The 15,452-nt window shown below is 41.6% G+C and overlaps 1 protein-coding gene across 1 annotated transcript in view; it reads left to right on the forward strand.

Annotated features, from left to right (window-relative positions):
* Nucleotides 1–609: 609 nt before the first annotated feature.
* Nucleotides 610–15,452, forward strand: part of COL21A1 (collagen type XXI alpha 1 chain) — a 107,191-nt gene continuing 92,348 nt past the window's right edge. The window contains exons 1-2 of the mRNA XM_030490800.1: nt 610–647; nt 1,278–1,353. The gene's annotated coding sequence lies outside the window, so the exon portion shown is untranslated. The remainder of the gene's footprint in view (nt 648–1,277; nt 1,354–15,452) is intronic.

The following is a 15,452-nucleotide window of genomic DNA, read 5'->3' on the forward strand; positions in this document are numbered from 1 at the left end:
TCCAACCTGGCCTTGAACACTTCCAGTGATGGGGCAGCCACAGCTTCTCTGGGCAATCTGTGCCAGTGTCTCACCACCTTCGCAGTGAAGAACTTCTTCCTTATAGCTAATCTAAATCTACCCTCATCACTTTAGAAAGTGTGAAACCACATGTGTAACATCAGCACTGAGATGCATGGCCAAATAATCTTGCAGTAAACTCCCCAAACCAAGTACTTCTGAAATGGACAGTCCATTGTCACCAAATGACTTTAGACTACCGGTCTGCCCCTCTTGTACCAAACAATTTGCTAATTCCAGATGGAGCCCAGAGTAAGGATGCTCTTCTAGACCGGGGAAAGCCTATCTGACCCTCTTCCGGGGTCCGGGTGGGATGGGGAGGCCGCGCATTTCGCGGGTACATAGCGGGTGCATGGGAGGTGCCGGAGGGGCGCAGCAAAGCGGCGGGCTCGGACCGGGGCCATCCCGGGGCACGATGCCGGGGCGCGGGGGCGTGCAAGGGCGGTGCTGCCGCCGGGGCGGGGCGGGCTCCCGCGGGCCGGGGCCGCCGCCGAGCAGGCGTGGGGCAGAGCCGCGCCGCAGCGAGCAGAACTCTGCGGCAGGTGTGGCCCGCGGCCGGCGGAGGAAGGGTGTGCGGCCGCCTGCAGGTCAGCGGGTTTCCGCGGGGGGCGGGGAGGGGGAAGGTGGGATCCCCGGCGCGCTTCACCCCCTCGGGGCTCCCCTCCCTCTGCGCGGGGCGGCTGCAGGGGCAGCCGGGGCCGGCGGGGGGGGGGGGACCGGGACAGGCCCCCGCCCCGCAGCTGCTCTGCCCCCGCGGAGCACAGGCGCGCTCAGAGAGCCGCGGGTCTGTGACAGGGAGATCCGTGTCGCACTTTTAACGAGGTGCTTGAAGTGTACGGTATCAATGATGTGGGTTGGTGTGCGTGCGGGCGGGTTGTACTAGCGTGAAGTCCTCACTTGTTTTTTGGCACGAGGTGAAACCCGTTATATCATGCTACATCCTTCTGTGCCATACAGAAATCTGCTTTATTCTCGTATCACGCATGAAACGAGTTAACTGACTTTGTGTATTAACTTCTTTGATAGTTTGTGGCACGGAGCTCAGACTTTACAGTAGTAAGTAGAAGGGCTCCTAATAACTGCAATTATACTTGTTTCAATACCTAGAAGGAAAAAAATTGCTCTGTGGGATGCTTCTGGTTACCGCTCTTCAGTTGTGTAATGCTTAGATGTGGATGGTACTTACAGTGCTGAAAGGATCTGGTCTCTGTTTCAAGGATTTCACGGGCTAGAAGAGCAGTCCACTGATTAATTCTGAAAGTCTTCCACCTTTCGGGCACCTGAGGAAGCCTTGTGAGTATAATAAACTTAGTAAATTTACATGGAAGCTTTACCCAAACTGTATTGATTGTGGGGATGCTTATTATATATCTCTCAAATATTTATTCAAATGCATAATACTGAACTAAAGAATCATTACAAAATATTTATTTGAAGAACTATGCTAAGTATTTTTCTTAGGAAATTTAGTTTTCAGCATGAAGACTTGATAGGATACAGCATATTAAAGATGTGCAAAAGCAAGACATACATCATTCTGGGATGCATAATAGGAGTGTTGCAGGTGTGTGGTGGCATCTCTTGGCAGTTGTGACTGGTCAGTACTGTCTGGGATTTTGGACACCACAGTTCCAGCAGAGTCTTGCCAGTTAGGCAGGAGATGAGTAGCAAAGGTGATCAAAGATTTGGAAAACATAACATATGAGAAAATGGTGAAAGAACTGGAATGTTACAGTCTAGGGAGGAAAAGACTGATGAGAGATGTGATAACAATCTTCAACTGTGTAATTGGCTGCTGTAGAGTGGTGGGAAACAAACCATTCTGCGCATTCAGTGGAGATGTAACAAGAACCAGCATGCTCAGATGCAGCAGGAGAGATGAGATTAAATGGTAGGGAAAGTCCTGTCTCATTGTACAGGTGATTGAGCACTGGACTGTCCAGGTAGGGTGCAGAATCTCCTTCACTGGAGCTTTTTAAGATCAGATCTGACAAATGTTTACCAGAACTGTTTAAGGCAAGGGTAACCGTGCCTTCCTACTGTGGGAGACACTACATGATCGCTCCAGGGGTGTCAGAAGCTACCAGGAAGCCAGCCTGTGAGCCCACACTCTTGGTGATGATCATGCATGTCAAAGAAGTGGCTTTTTAAGATAAACACGGCTCAGTAATCCATTTATATTTCACTCACCTGCCTAACTTTTATACTAGATTTTATGATTCTTCTTCCTTCTGCTCAAACTGCATTTGCAACTGAAGTATAGGAGCAGTGGTAGATGATCTGATAAAGAACATCACATCTTGGTTTGGCACCATCACAACCAGTAAATTGGCTTATGGGTAAATATTAGGAGATTTGAGCTGAGTTTCAAAGTACAGTTCAATGTATCACATTGCTCCCTTCAGGTCCTCGGTAATACAGGTGCCTCTCGGGCAGTCCATGAGGCAAAACTGCTTCAGTTTAATTTATCTCTATTTTGACTGTGATTGATTGTAATCTTTGAAATTACTTGGATTATAATTCAATTCTTAAAGATACTTTGAAAAATGTAGTTTCTCCTACTGCATTAAACAAGTTTCGTGCCTAGTCCAGTCACGAGCCCAACTGAAATAGATGGCTGGAATGAGACTTGATATTTTTCTTTCCTTACCTCCATTACATACAGGTTTTTGCTGCTTTGCTTAAGTTTTATTATTTTAGTGAGTTATTCATTGTATTGTTATTATCAATTTACATATTTAATTATTTTTAAAAATGCTACCACAATTTTTGCTTTCAGCAACTGCTTGTGAAAGTAGCCTCACAGTCTGAAAAAAGATCACTTAAGTTTTTTGAACAATGCTGTTTTATAAGAGTGGGAACAGACAAGGCCTAACCTCTCTTTCTAGGTTACTTACTATTTTGTGTCCCTCTGTTCTGTCCTTACTGTTTTAGGGAGGCATTGAATAAAGCTGATTTAATCTTTCCAGTGTCTCTCTACAAGACAAGGCCTTTTTAATGCTCTTAAGTCATCTGCATTATTGAGATGTCTTTGTTTCTGCCTTTTTTCTCTTCTTCGAATTGGCATGACTAGAGCTGAGCCCAGTAAAGCCCAGTAACCCCACTGAAGATGTGCTATTCACGTGACATCTGCTTCCCATCACACCCATGGCAATGTGGGTAGTCTAGAGTGCTCAAAGAAACCAAACTGCACCTTACAAAATGCATTGTCTTGCATTTATTGTGCCTGATGTCAGTTTGTTGCCCTATATGTCATCAGAGTTTCTCTGAATCATCTGAAGGGACACATTTTGTCAAGGTACAGCAGCGGGAGCTCCCCATGGAGGAGGGAGGACCTCTGTCAGGGCAGGTACTGGCAGCCAGGGCCCTTCCCACAGCCCCAGCCAGGAGCAGGGCAGCCAGGGGCACCGGGCAGCCTCAGCCCCAGGCATTGGCACCTTCCTGGGGCAAGGCTGGGATGTGATTCTGTGGATGAGCCCTGCTCGGCAGGGTCGGTATCTGGGTAAGGCAGTGAGGAGCTGTAGACCAGCCCTGCTGTGACGTCACTAGGTAGGGGCTGATGGTCCCAGGGGGCTGACAAGGGGTTCTGGGCTGTGGGAAGTGGCCAGTAAAGGCCTGTTAGTGCTGTGAGGGCCCTGATGTGTTTCAAAGATTCACTGAATATGTGAAATCTACCCATGATCACAGTAGTGGTGATCTGAAGTATGCAAGGATGTAGGCTTTACAGTGAGCCAACAGGGACTGGAAGGCAAGCTTTGGCATTTGTCCCAGGGCGATGGTCGCAATGAGATTGCTGGAGAGTTTATCTCCCCCAGTTAAACAAAACAACAAGGTCTCTGGAAGAGTTGTTTTGCAATAGAGATGTGTGTGGTTTAGCACCCTGTCCTTCTGCAGCACGTCCTTGGCTTGATTGTGCTGGAGCATGTAGGGGTGCAGGGTTTGATGCCCCATGTGCATTCTCTGCCTGAAGAATCCAGTGCACCTCCTTGAGCCCCAGTGGCACCCACACACAGATCCTTGCATTGCAGAAGGCTCCATCAGCTGGGGTCTGCTTGTAAGTAGTAAACTCTACTAGTCCGGAATATAAAATTTAGGGGTAAAGCAGAAAATTATTAAGGAGGTTGCTAAACCATGGCAATACATATTGCTTTGTTAAATAAATAGATAGTAATCGAGGCTTGGTGTTTCTTCCCTGCTTTTGCCCATGAAGATAGGCTGGGTCCTGCCAGGCTTCTGTATTGCTTCAATTAGAACTGGACTGTCAGTGGGAAAAAGCGATATATGGTAGAAGAAAACTCAGACCTGTGGGGTGGCATAGACAGAATGGCTTGAAAGACTTTTTTCCTCTCTCTAGTTTCTGTGGTACTGTGAGATTTACAAAATAAACTTTTCTAAGTTACCATTAATCTGCACAGACATTGTTCCAAAGCAGCACTGGTTGATTTAGCCTTCCAGGGTAGATGTCAGGCACACTATTCGTGATTAACAGCAGATAGAAACCAGGGAGATGAGCAGTGTTGATCATACTGAATAATATTATGAATGGAAATAAGAGTACAAAGTAAATACATGTCAACCTTTTGGAATTTTGCGTGATTTATATTGTTTCAATGTTGGATTGAGTAATTGATCTCTTTATCAGTGTGTTTTATGCTGTAATAAAACAGGATTTGAATAGTGAGAAGTTAATAGCTGCTCTAAGTAAAACACATAGACACTGGAATGAGACACATTCTCTTATAACTAAGAGCATGCAAAAATTGCAGGGAAGTTTGTTTAAACTTGATGTGCTGAAAAAGAAAACTATCATTCATGCCAGTGGGAGATTTACATTTTTCTTCAATTCTCTGTGAGTTCAAAGCCTGTTAAGAGTACTGTGTTAGCACATAGAATATCTAAATTTCTGCCTTTTATATTAGTACTTTAAGTCCTCCTCACAATTCAGACTTTTTATTCCAAGATTTTTCTTTCTCCCATGATTAGTTCCAGCAGTAGCTTGCTCTGAAGCTCTGGTTTGAGGCATGAGATGCTGAAACAATAACAAAGAGGGGTTGGAGGCATCTTCGCAGTATAGACAGAAATAAATACTGATGTGGCAAAATGAGTGGCTTCTGGAAATTGCAGGGGGGAAGATAAGGAGGGGCTGGGATCAATTGCAGCTCTCCTAGGGCAGAAGGGGTTGAGAAGTGTCTGTAAGGGCCATCTGCTTTTGGCTGTGGGATTAGAGGTGGAGGTCCTCTGGGAATTGATGCGGGGACAGAGGTATGAGGAGGGCTCAGGGAATTTTTAGAACTGGGAGGGTTTGCCGAAGCTTTGTGGTAGCAGGATCTCTCTTATTCCCTCACACACTTCATCCAGACCAGCTCTCCTCATTGTTTTCTCTACTGTCCCATACTGTGGATGCCTCTTACACCTCTGCAGCCATTCATTTTTCCTCAAGCTAATAGTTTTCCTTTCCCTTTTCGTTAGCCCCTGCCAACTCTCCTCCCCTTCCCAGGCTTTGGGAAGAGGGCTGGGGTCTCAGTTGTCATTTGTTCTGGATGTTGGGAAGGTAGTAAAGGGAGGTATGCAGAGAGCTAAGGGGACTGTGCAGGGGCGAAGACAGCACTTCAGTGAGCTCGAAGAGCAAGGTTTGCTTCTCTTGCAGTCCTGCATGAAGTGAGAGAGATGTACGGCACAGGGGTATGGCAGGTCCTGCTGCTGCCTCACGTGTACTCATCTCTGCCTTTGAGGTGGTGGCAGAAGTGCTGTGTAAACAGGAGATGCTAATAAACGGTTTGGGATGTAGCTCTGCCACCCCTGTCTTCTTTTGGCATAGGTAAAATCTGCTGGTAGAAGTGGACTACTGGCTTACAAGTGTGCAGGTGTAGAAGACCTTGAACAAAAAAGTCATCATTGGGATTTTGTATGTTTTAGTTGGGAAGTTGGAATCATCTGGGAGGGCTCTAAACATGTGTGTGCGGACATGGTGTATCTATGGCTGAAGCAGCTGTAGCATGCTGTATATTTACTGATGGGACAAAACTGGTAGGATTTTTTTTTTTAAAGATTTCATCTGTGGAACATTCTAGAAAACCATCTTTATCCAGGTTGTCTCTGAAAAGGGGAGACTGAGTTGTTGGAATGACACTTCTGTGGATAATTCTGTGATTGGAGTGTACATTAACAGTGATACTTGGTTAGCTCAGAACATTTTTGTGTATTTTAAAGACCATTTACTCTACCCAAAGTTATTTTTTTTTTTTTTTTTATTCAGTACCAATTTATCAAATGTATTGATTTGGATTATCCAAACTGCCAATTATTTTTCCCTTTCTTTTGTGTAAATCTGCAGAGCCATGGTGATGTTAAACATGTTCTAACTTGCCTGGACTCATTTATATCCTACATCAACAGAAAGTGGAAAAAAAACCCCTGAGCTCTAGTTTGAGATTAAGCCAACAATTTTTAAAGCATACTAGCTTGTATTTTCCAAAATATTTTATAACAATCTGTACTTTCTTCATTAAGTAGAGTTAATGGTTTCCAAAAGTTTGGTTTTTTTTTTCAGTGAAAACTGTTGCAGCATATAAAAATGAGCCCAGTTAAAGTGATTTGAAGACACATAAGAGTGCTGCAGTTGGTATAACAGCGGAGTATGTCTAGGCTCAGCCTTTTACAGACACTTGGGAAGTCTGTTTTCAAGAGTACCTTGTGCTTCTTTTGGTTTCAGTAGGTAATTCCAGTTCTCACCCCGTTATGAGTTCCCTAATTCCAAAGACCTTGCAGTATTTAATGTGGAGAGGTCAAGATAACATTACATAACTGTATCAACAGTACAATTTATTAAAATACCAGATTATTGAGCTCAATTTAAAATCTTGTGGTATAACCTGTGTTTCACTGAATTGTGCCAAATTCTGTGAACTTTTGCCAACCTAGCAGGGGAGCTGCCAGGAAAGGACCACACAGTTTCATGATGAGCTTTCTAGATTATCAGTGGAATGTGTACATTTCAGCAAAGACGTATGAAGTGGTACTTTAATTCTGTTCCTGATATCAGACACTTAAAAGGTTCAAATTACAGGTGCAATTAGAAAAGTACCTACTGCCTTCATTGTTCCCAAATGTAGTAATTTATTTGTCTTAGTCTTTTAACCACCTGGGATCTCCTGGATGGCTCTCTTGGAGCTCTGGTCCAGACAGACTATTGGACAGAGATCTAAGCAAGGCTGTTTCAATAAATGTCTTTTCCTTTAATTGCAGCTCTCTTTAACCAGATCAGCATGTTCCTGCTTACTTGCACTTCGGATCTAACCCTGGTTTCCTACTATTTCCCCTTTCCTCACTGGAAGTAGAGAAGATGATAGCATATTCCCAGTTAAATAAAAAGGCAGAGGAGAAAATAAACACTGTAGGCGTTGCTGCAGTATCCTGTGTGAAGAGGACACAGGGCATCTGTGCAATAACTTAAATAGCGGGTGAATTATGTAGAATATGACTTGAAAATGGGAATGGACCATTGCTGGACTGTTAGGGTTGTGAATTCATTCCCTCTTTGGCTGTGGGAAATGTTTCAAAACAGAAAAGCATTTTGTGGGAAGTGTCTCTCTGAGATTAGACTTTATGCCCAAGTCAAAACCCCAGGGGAAAGTTATAGAATACTGAAGTTCCATTTATTTGGAGGACTGATTACTTATGGGAGGAGGACATGGGAATCTCCAGCTCTTAAAATCTTGGCTTTGATACCACAAGACTTAAAGTAGATCATTCCTGGAGGAATATAAGTTGAACTGAATGTTAGTGTTTTGGTAAGGAACTGTGTGCTCCCTTTTCCCAAGTGGAATGGTATCTGTCTAGTTATCACATTTTGTTTAAAATGTTTCCATTAGGAGGGAGGGGAACTGGGCAGGCGGAAGCGAGAGAACTTTTGAGATACACCATGACATTCACCATGAACTCCTGAGATAGAACTGTGTGGAAAAGTACAGCCAAGAACATTGGAGCTATGTGAAGAGTGGGGCTTTTCATAGAAACTTAAACCAAAGGAAACTTTAGGTGGAAATGCAAAAATAAAGGTGTTAATATGTTGAGGGGAATTTTCAGAGTCAAGTCCCCTAGTTATCTTACCAAAAGGAAATGGAAACTCTCACCTATTGAAAAGAAGTCCTTTTCTTTCAGAAACTCTGTCACTTGCAGAGAAAGCAAGTGTTTTGAATAGCTCTGGCTGGAAGTGGAAAGAAAAAGAACAGGGAAATAATGGCAGTTAAGAGACCTGGAGAAGATTCTTCCTATCCCTGAAAAGCAAAATTGTGAATCCTTCAGGTCCCATTTAGAATTGCACAAATCAGAGAAATCACTAATGATAAATTTTATCTAAATGCTGTCAATGTATTAAACTGTGAAAAATATACTCTTGCACTATCATAGAAAATAAAGTGATAAAGGAATTTCTTGGTTTTTACTGACATGGAAAAGAATGAGGTGTGGGGAAAGGAAGGAAGATTTGTTGAATAGGGATAACAGTGTGGTTTTTTGTGTTTTTTTTTTTTTTTTTTTTAAGGCGCTAGACAATGGAGTTTTGTATTTGTTATTCCCTGATGAATTTGCAATGAGGAGAAAGGAATGTAATTGTATGCCCCTGTGATTAAGTCCATTTGCTGTGCAAAGAGGCTCACATGGTCATGGCGTGCTCATGACTCAGCTGAAAAGAACATTGACAAATTTTGCCAAAGGAGGGGGGAGAAGTCAGGATGCAGAGGATTTTGTTAAGGAGCTCAAAAGAGAGAAAAGCTGCACCTAATTTTCAGAAGCACATACTTGTCTTTGAAGAAGCCAAGCAGTACCAAGAAAAAAGCTTGATTTTTATTTCCTGAAGAGTAAAGGCATTCTATTTGTTTTATCTCTTTTCTTTTCTGATCTGATTTAAACAAGGTATCTGCCCTCAGAAGAGATGTTTCTTGCAAAGGAGAATTTCTTCTTTGTGTATGCGTAAGTATACCTGCTTATGCTAAGTACTCACTATAGGTAATCAGCAGTTCCTGGTTTGGTGCTACCTGAAGTAGCAAGAAAAAGGCATTCAGCAAAACTGTCCTGGAGCAGTCCAGTACAGAGCATTTTGTTTGCAAAAGTTTTGGTGCTCTGCAGGAGACCTGATTCTGTCTGCTCCTTGCTACTTGACCACATGCAGTTTTGGATTAGTTTCCTGGTTCACTCTGTCTGATTTTTAAATAGAGCTGGGGTTATATATATCTTCTGCTCCTGCAGAATCACTTATAGGATGTGTTTGGAAAGTCGGGCAGCTGTAGGCAATGAAATCCTGCTCAGAAATCAGTGATATGAAAGTTCTGTTCTATGGTGATTTCATCCTGGAAATTACACTCAGCCAGCACCATAATAGAACTCAAGTATGGATGATTGACACCTTAAGTAAATATATAATCACTTTAAATCATTAGCCTGTTTTCTTGTTTGACTAAACAGGAGTCGGCCTTTCTTTCCTGAAAATGGGTAGGCCAAGAAGTAGAGAATATTTTGATGCTGTGGAAAATACTCAAAATTCATAATGCATAGTGCATACTGCTTTGAGCAATAGCACACTCAATAGCTTCTTTAGGGCTTTGCTATTCAAGATGTCTCTGAGCAGAGCTGAAGAAGTGTCTCTCTGACACTCACTCAGTGATGCTCCATAGCACTGATGGACAAGACTTGCCCAGCAAAGGCTGTGCCTGACTCCAGGCTACCCTTCACCACTAGGAGGTCACCTTATGGTACAGAGGGTTCGGTACTTATTAGTTGTACCCTGTTCTTATCTCTTAGCTTACTAGAGGACTGAAATACAGGAATAAAGCTTTAATGCAATTTTGAACCTGTCTTTTTTTAATTCATGTTAGTTAAGTTGACGAAAACTTTGTCTATGAAGGAAACTCCATAGACAGGGAACATCATATATATAAGGGAATATGTTTAGAAACTCTTCAGCTGGATCCATTTTGATCTCTTTTTTTGTGTATGTTGTCTAACAAATTATTTATTGCTATATGTTGGATAAGTTGGTTCTGGAACTTCTTTTTTTTTTTGATTTATCTTGTTCTGTGTTTGTTTAATGTTCATGCTGCTGGCTTACAATATTTTTGACAGTTTATGAATCCCACAATTTAGAAATGAGCATGAATCTCATGCATCATAGAGAGCAAATATGAATGAAATGATTTTATGTTGGCACTTAATAGCATAAATGCAGGCACTGAACTCTGATGAATCTGGAGGTTTTGGCTTGTACCATGACAAGCACTAACAGCACCTCATTTTGTAACTAACTACTTTGCACTGACTATTTAAAAATAAACTAGAGAAAAAATTTTAAAACTTGCTATTATTATCTCCAGCACCTTTAGTGTTCTGGTGAGAAATGGTCAAACTCTTAGGAATGCTTACGGAAGGCTAAGGATTCGATACAATTAAAAAGGGAGGCTGCAGAATACCATGATCTAAAGAATCTGTGCTAGTAATGCTTTTAAACCATGGCTTTTCATTTACTGTAAGAAATACAAATTTGAACTGACACTTAACAGATTAATTTATCTCTGCAAGCCTTCTTTGTATGAAGTCACGAAGACCGTATGCATGGTGCTTTTGTCCAGCTTTGATCCTTAGCTTCAAGTGCCAGAATAAACCCTGGAAACACTGTGTTTGCTCTGAAACAGTGCAAGTGATGCTCAAGATTTTGTGTTTTTGGGAACACAGAGTATATTAGAATTCCCTCCTGTATATAAACAAAGAAACAAACCCCAGATCTGCCCATTTTTCTAAGAGCACCAGTTTATCACTTAAAAAAAAGAAAAGCCCATCTCAACTTGAATAACTCTGGATTATGTCTGAAAGTGCATCTGGCATCTTCAGAAATGTCAAATTTCTGGCACAAATAATAGCATTGTGCTCCTTCCACTGTTTTGAAAACCATATATTAAAATTTATGATAATGTAAAATCTGTTTTTTTAATTTGTGGTTCTTCTCTGAAAGGTAAGTTATACACCCGTTATGCAAGAAAGCTAACTTAAGTACAGGTGGCTGATCCAGAAGTGTGATGTTCCTGAATTACTAACAAATTCTAGGCCCCCTAATGTAAAAAAGAAACAAAGGGCAGAGCTGCTTGCTCTGTTCATTTGAACAGAAAAGTTTTAAGTGGAATGGCATGAAGAAGGCAGAATGGGAAAGTCTTCAGCTCTTTACTGTATGTGCTGTAATACTGTAAAGTATATAATCTGTCAGAGTATTCTGAGGGAGAATGCTCTTTATGCTAAATAATATTTAATTATTGCTCAAAAGAGGGGGAGAAGTGCATTTTTTCTACTGGTTCCCTGATGGAAACTTAGGAGGTGTGTGGGTGATGAATGCTTATGACTGGGATCACTGCTGAGTATAGTAGCAAATCTCATCTCTGGGGCCCAGATGACTTTCTGACCCATATGTTGAAGATTTCTTCATAGACATAGAGTGGGAGGAAAGAATTTGCCTTCTTCCCATGTGCTGTACCTGGCAAGATGGAACAGGATGCTGCCTTCCATCCCCACTCCATCCTTGCAGTGCCAGCTTGCAGGGAATTGTCTGCAACGGCTGAGGAATAATTTTTTGCAGTTTGGAACATTGAGATTTCTGAGAATTTCCAAGTGCATAACAAACTTGCATGACCGTGACTGTTGTAATTGTAAAAACAAACGCCTCCCAGACTTTAGTGTAGTTCTCATGGCGTCCTGGAGATTTGGAGTTGTACTCCTATTGTACTATTAAATCCTGAATGTCTGAAGATTAAACAAGTGGCCCATAGCACAGATTGTCTGTGGCAAGAGAAAAGAAAAAGCAAAGATCTTGGAGGTAAATGGTTATAGCAGTATTACAGGGCTCAGGGGCTTTTTCATAGGGAAAGATGAGATGGTACTTATGGTTCTGATAGCTTAGTAGTGGGAGAATCACACCACAGTATCACCAACTGTACGGCTCAACATAAAACAAGAATGTGATTGCTCGGTAATTATGATACAGATACAGAGCTATGTATCCAACTACGAAGTATCATATATGAAAATTCAAACATACAAAGACACGTAAAGAACATTTTTAACATGTTAACAAAAACATTGACCCCAAACAACATGGAGTTACTCACGAAAGGGGGAAATCTACTAGTACGTGTTGAAGAATCACAGGCAATAAAAAGCCACTTTGAAAGTTGAAAGCTGAAAAGCTGGTGCATGTCATTGCTGACTTCAAACTGGAAGATATTTGATAGACATCTCACATGCAGGAATACAGCTGTATATTCTATGCATGTGATAGGGGAGATCTGGAGTAGCTACTGGGTGTACTCTGAATACGCAGACTTTGTCTCCTGGTTACTTGCCTGTCTGCTGGTCTTGTTGCCAAGAGGAGAGGTCAAGATAGGGGTGACAGTGGCCTCCCCTGAAGCCCTGTTCTGTCCTCTGTGGCAGCAGGGTGACGTGCTCAGGGGACAGGGAATGTGCACCTTGAGGGCAAGTGCCCTGGAAACTGTATTCTGAAAAGTGAGGAGGAGGGTACTGGAAATGAACTGCAGAGATATGGAAACATGGAGGTTGGAAGGGACATCCTGGGATCATCCAGTCCAGCCTCTGCTCAAAGCAGACCCAGTTAGTGTAGGCTGGCTAGGGTCTTGTTAAGTCCAGATTTTAATAACTTCTGCAGCTGAGATCTCCCAGCATCTTGCTCTGCGTTTAGTTAGGGATGTCGGGCATAGGGGCAAGAGGAAGAAACCCGATTTTATTCCTGTCTCCTGCTTAGGCTCCCACAGCCCCAGAACAATATTGACCAGGACTGCATGAAGCTTCCTTATCCTCTCCCCCCATGTTCCAGGGGTCCTGTGGAGTCCTGTAGACATCTGACCTTCCTGTCAGATTTCTCGTAGTGACTTGTATCAGTGCTGCTCTCCCCAGTTCAACATGTGCTTTTGCTCTGGGACTGGGACAGAACACACCAGTATGTTTAGATGTGTGAAGTTGTATTGGTTTTGTATGGCAAAGTTTCGGTAGCAGGGGAGGTACAGTGTGAAACAAAGCTGAAAGCAGAGAAATACACAGGAATTTTCTGGGGAGGGAATACCTAGAGACATGGGTTGTGTAGTGCTGGGAAGTCCTGGCCTTGGTGCTATTTGTCCATTCATTAGTTACTCTATGCTGCAGCTGTTGTGTCTCTAGTTGTTTGGTGCACTGCAGGAAAAACATATGGTAGGGACCATGAAAGTGTTTAATACTTTCTGAAAGTAATAAAAATATTTATCTTCATATAGGCTGTAAGAGCCATCATATTGTAAGGAAACTGAGCTTGAATACTTGCTGGAATATCTTTAGTCTTCTTGCAGGTGAAAAGCAGCTAAGCCTGTAAATTTTACATGGTTTTAATTTTTGGTTGGGATCATACTGTGTCTGGAACTGTGAGTGTTTCTCCAAGTACCAAATTTTGAATATACTTGAAACACCAAATGTTTATGTTTTCCCCTTCGAGCATGAATGTGCTAAATTTCTGTTTTTTTCCCTCAAAAAACTGTTTAAAATATTAAGGGTCTGATTTAGCTTCACTGGAGACAACTGGAGTTCTTTCAAAGTTTTCATTAGTTCAGGTCCCCAATTCCTCTAGAATTTCTACTATTTCCATTGCAGCAATCTCAGCCTCCTTTGAATGACTTGTCAATTTTTTCAGTAAAAAGAAGACTATGTAAAAAAAACCCCCATAACAAAACCCTATTGTTTAAAAAACATAGGATTGGTAAAACTAAAATTCTTTTTTGTCTGTATACCTCATACGAATTTTCTTGGTTTGATGTTAGTGAGTTTTTATATCATTGTCAAAATACTAACATATAATCGAGCGTTTTAAAGGCCAGTCTACTTCGTGATACCTTTATATGTAGTCTAAAGGCTGTACTACTAAGTTAAATGGAATAAACATTCATTCATTCAGTATCATAAAACAATAAAATCAAGTTTTGAAGTTGGGACAGAGGCTTTAACCAGCTTTCCCCATGGCTACAGATTGCTTTAAAGAAAAAAAGCATCTGTTTAGCCTTTTATTGAATGTTTCTGATGTTTCTGGAAATGGGAGAAAAAGAGGGAGGACAGTCCAAGTAAAGGACCAAGCTTTCAAATAAAGTTTTGAAACATTCAGCTAAAACAGGGGTCTGTGTCATCATCCTTATTTCCTCCAGCATTTGACAGTATTTAATTAACAATGAGAATAGCGTTAAGTATAATTTGTGGAAAAAGACAATGAATATGTGTCTGCCCCTTCCCTGAAAGTGTTCAAGGCCATGTTGGACTTTGAGCAACCTGGTCTAGCAGAAGGTATCCCTGCCCATGGCAGGGGGTTTGGAACTAGATGAGCTTTAAAGTCCCTTCCAGCCCAGACCATTCTGTGATTCTATAATAGCGCTAATGGTCTTGATCCATTGTGCTTGATGCTGGAATCCAAACCTGTCTGAGGGATAAACAAGACAAATAGAACAAGAAGATAAAACAGAATATATGACTTCTCTTTTTGAAGTGATATTTTGCTGGGCCTTACTTTCATGAGGGAAACAGAGCCCATAGGCTTTCTTTCTTTCCTTCACTTAGCAAACATTTTAAATCACCTGTTGTGTATTTCTTACTGCTGCTCCCTTATTTTCGCAGTAGATGTTGCAGTCATCACATTGCAAAGTAACATCTTAGCTAAGCCAGCCCTACCCTCACTTTTTTAAAAAAAAATTTTTAAAAAATGAAAAGATGGAAAGAAAATAAATGTTAGGGGAATAAGCAAGTGAGGAGTTATTGGTGGAAACGTGTACCTTGCGCGTCAGGACCTAGCTGAATTTGGTAGCGCCGAAAGTGTTTCTGAATCCTGGGCTGGCTTGCTTTTCTCAGAACTCTGAGCTCACAACAGTAAAGGATGAGCAATTCTGTTTATCTCTGGTGAACTAGTCTTCAAATTGCGTTAGAAATTCTTAATTGGATTGGTTCCATTTTTATGTTGCCTTTATGCCTCTTTCTATGAACATTTGTTGGAGATTGTTGTGGCTTTCTCTCAGACTTGAGCCAATTTCTATAGTGCTTTCATTGCTAAATTATGTATAATTACATGTAATTATAATTATGATATATAATTTCCAGTTATTGTATTACATGCCACAATGTCTGTTTTCCTTCTGTTTACCAACAGTTGTCACTGGCCCGATTGAAGTCTGCATTCCTTTGCTCAGGCAGAATAGTCTCCCAAACTATTGCTCCCGGTAGTCATTTGTATTAAATCATTTTTTGTTTCCCTCTTTGGTAGCATAGGTACATATACATGTGCACACTCAAAATTTGAACTTTTTGATTTCCTGTAGGAGTAAGTTCAAACATCT

The sequence above is a fragment of the Strigops habroptila genome, chromosome 6 (assembly GCF_004027225.2).
Source record: "Strigops habroptila isolate Jane chromosome 6, bStrHab1.2.pri, whole genome shotgun sequence".
Lineage (NCBI taxonomy): Eukaryota > Metazoa > Chordata > Aves > Psittaciformes > Psittacidae > Strigops > Strigops habroptila.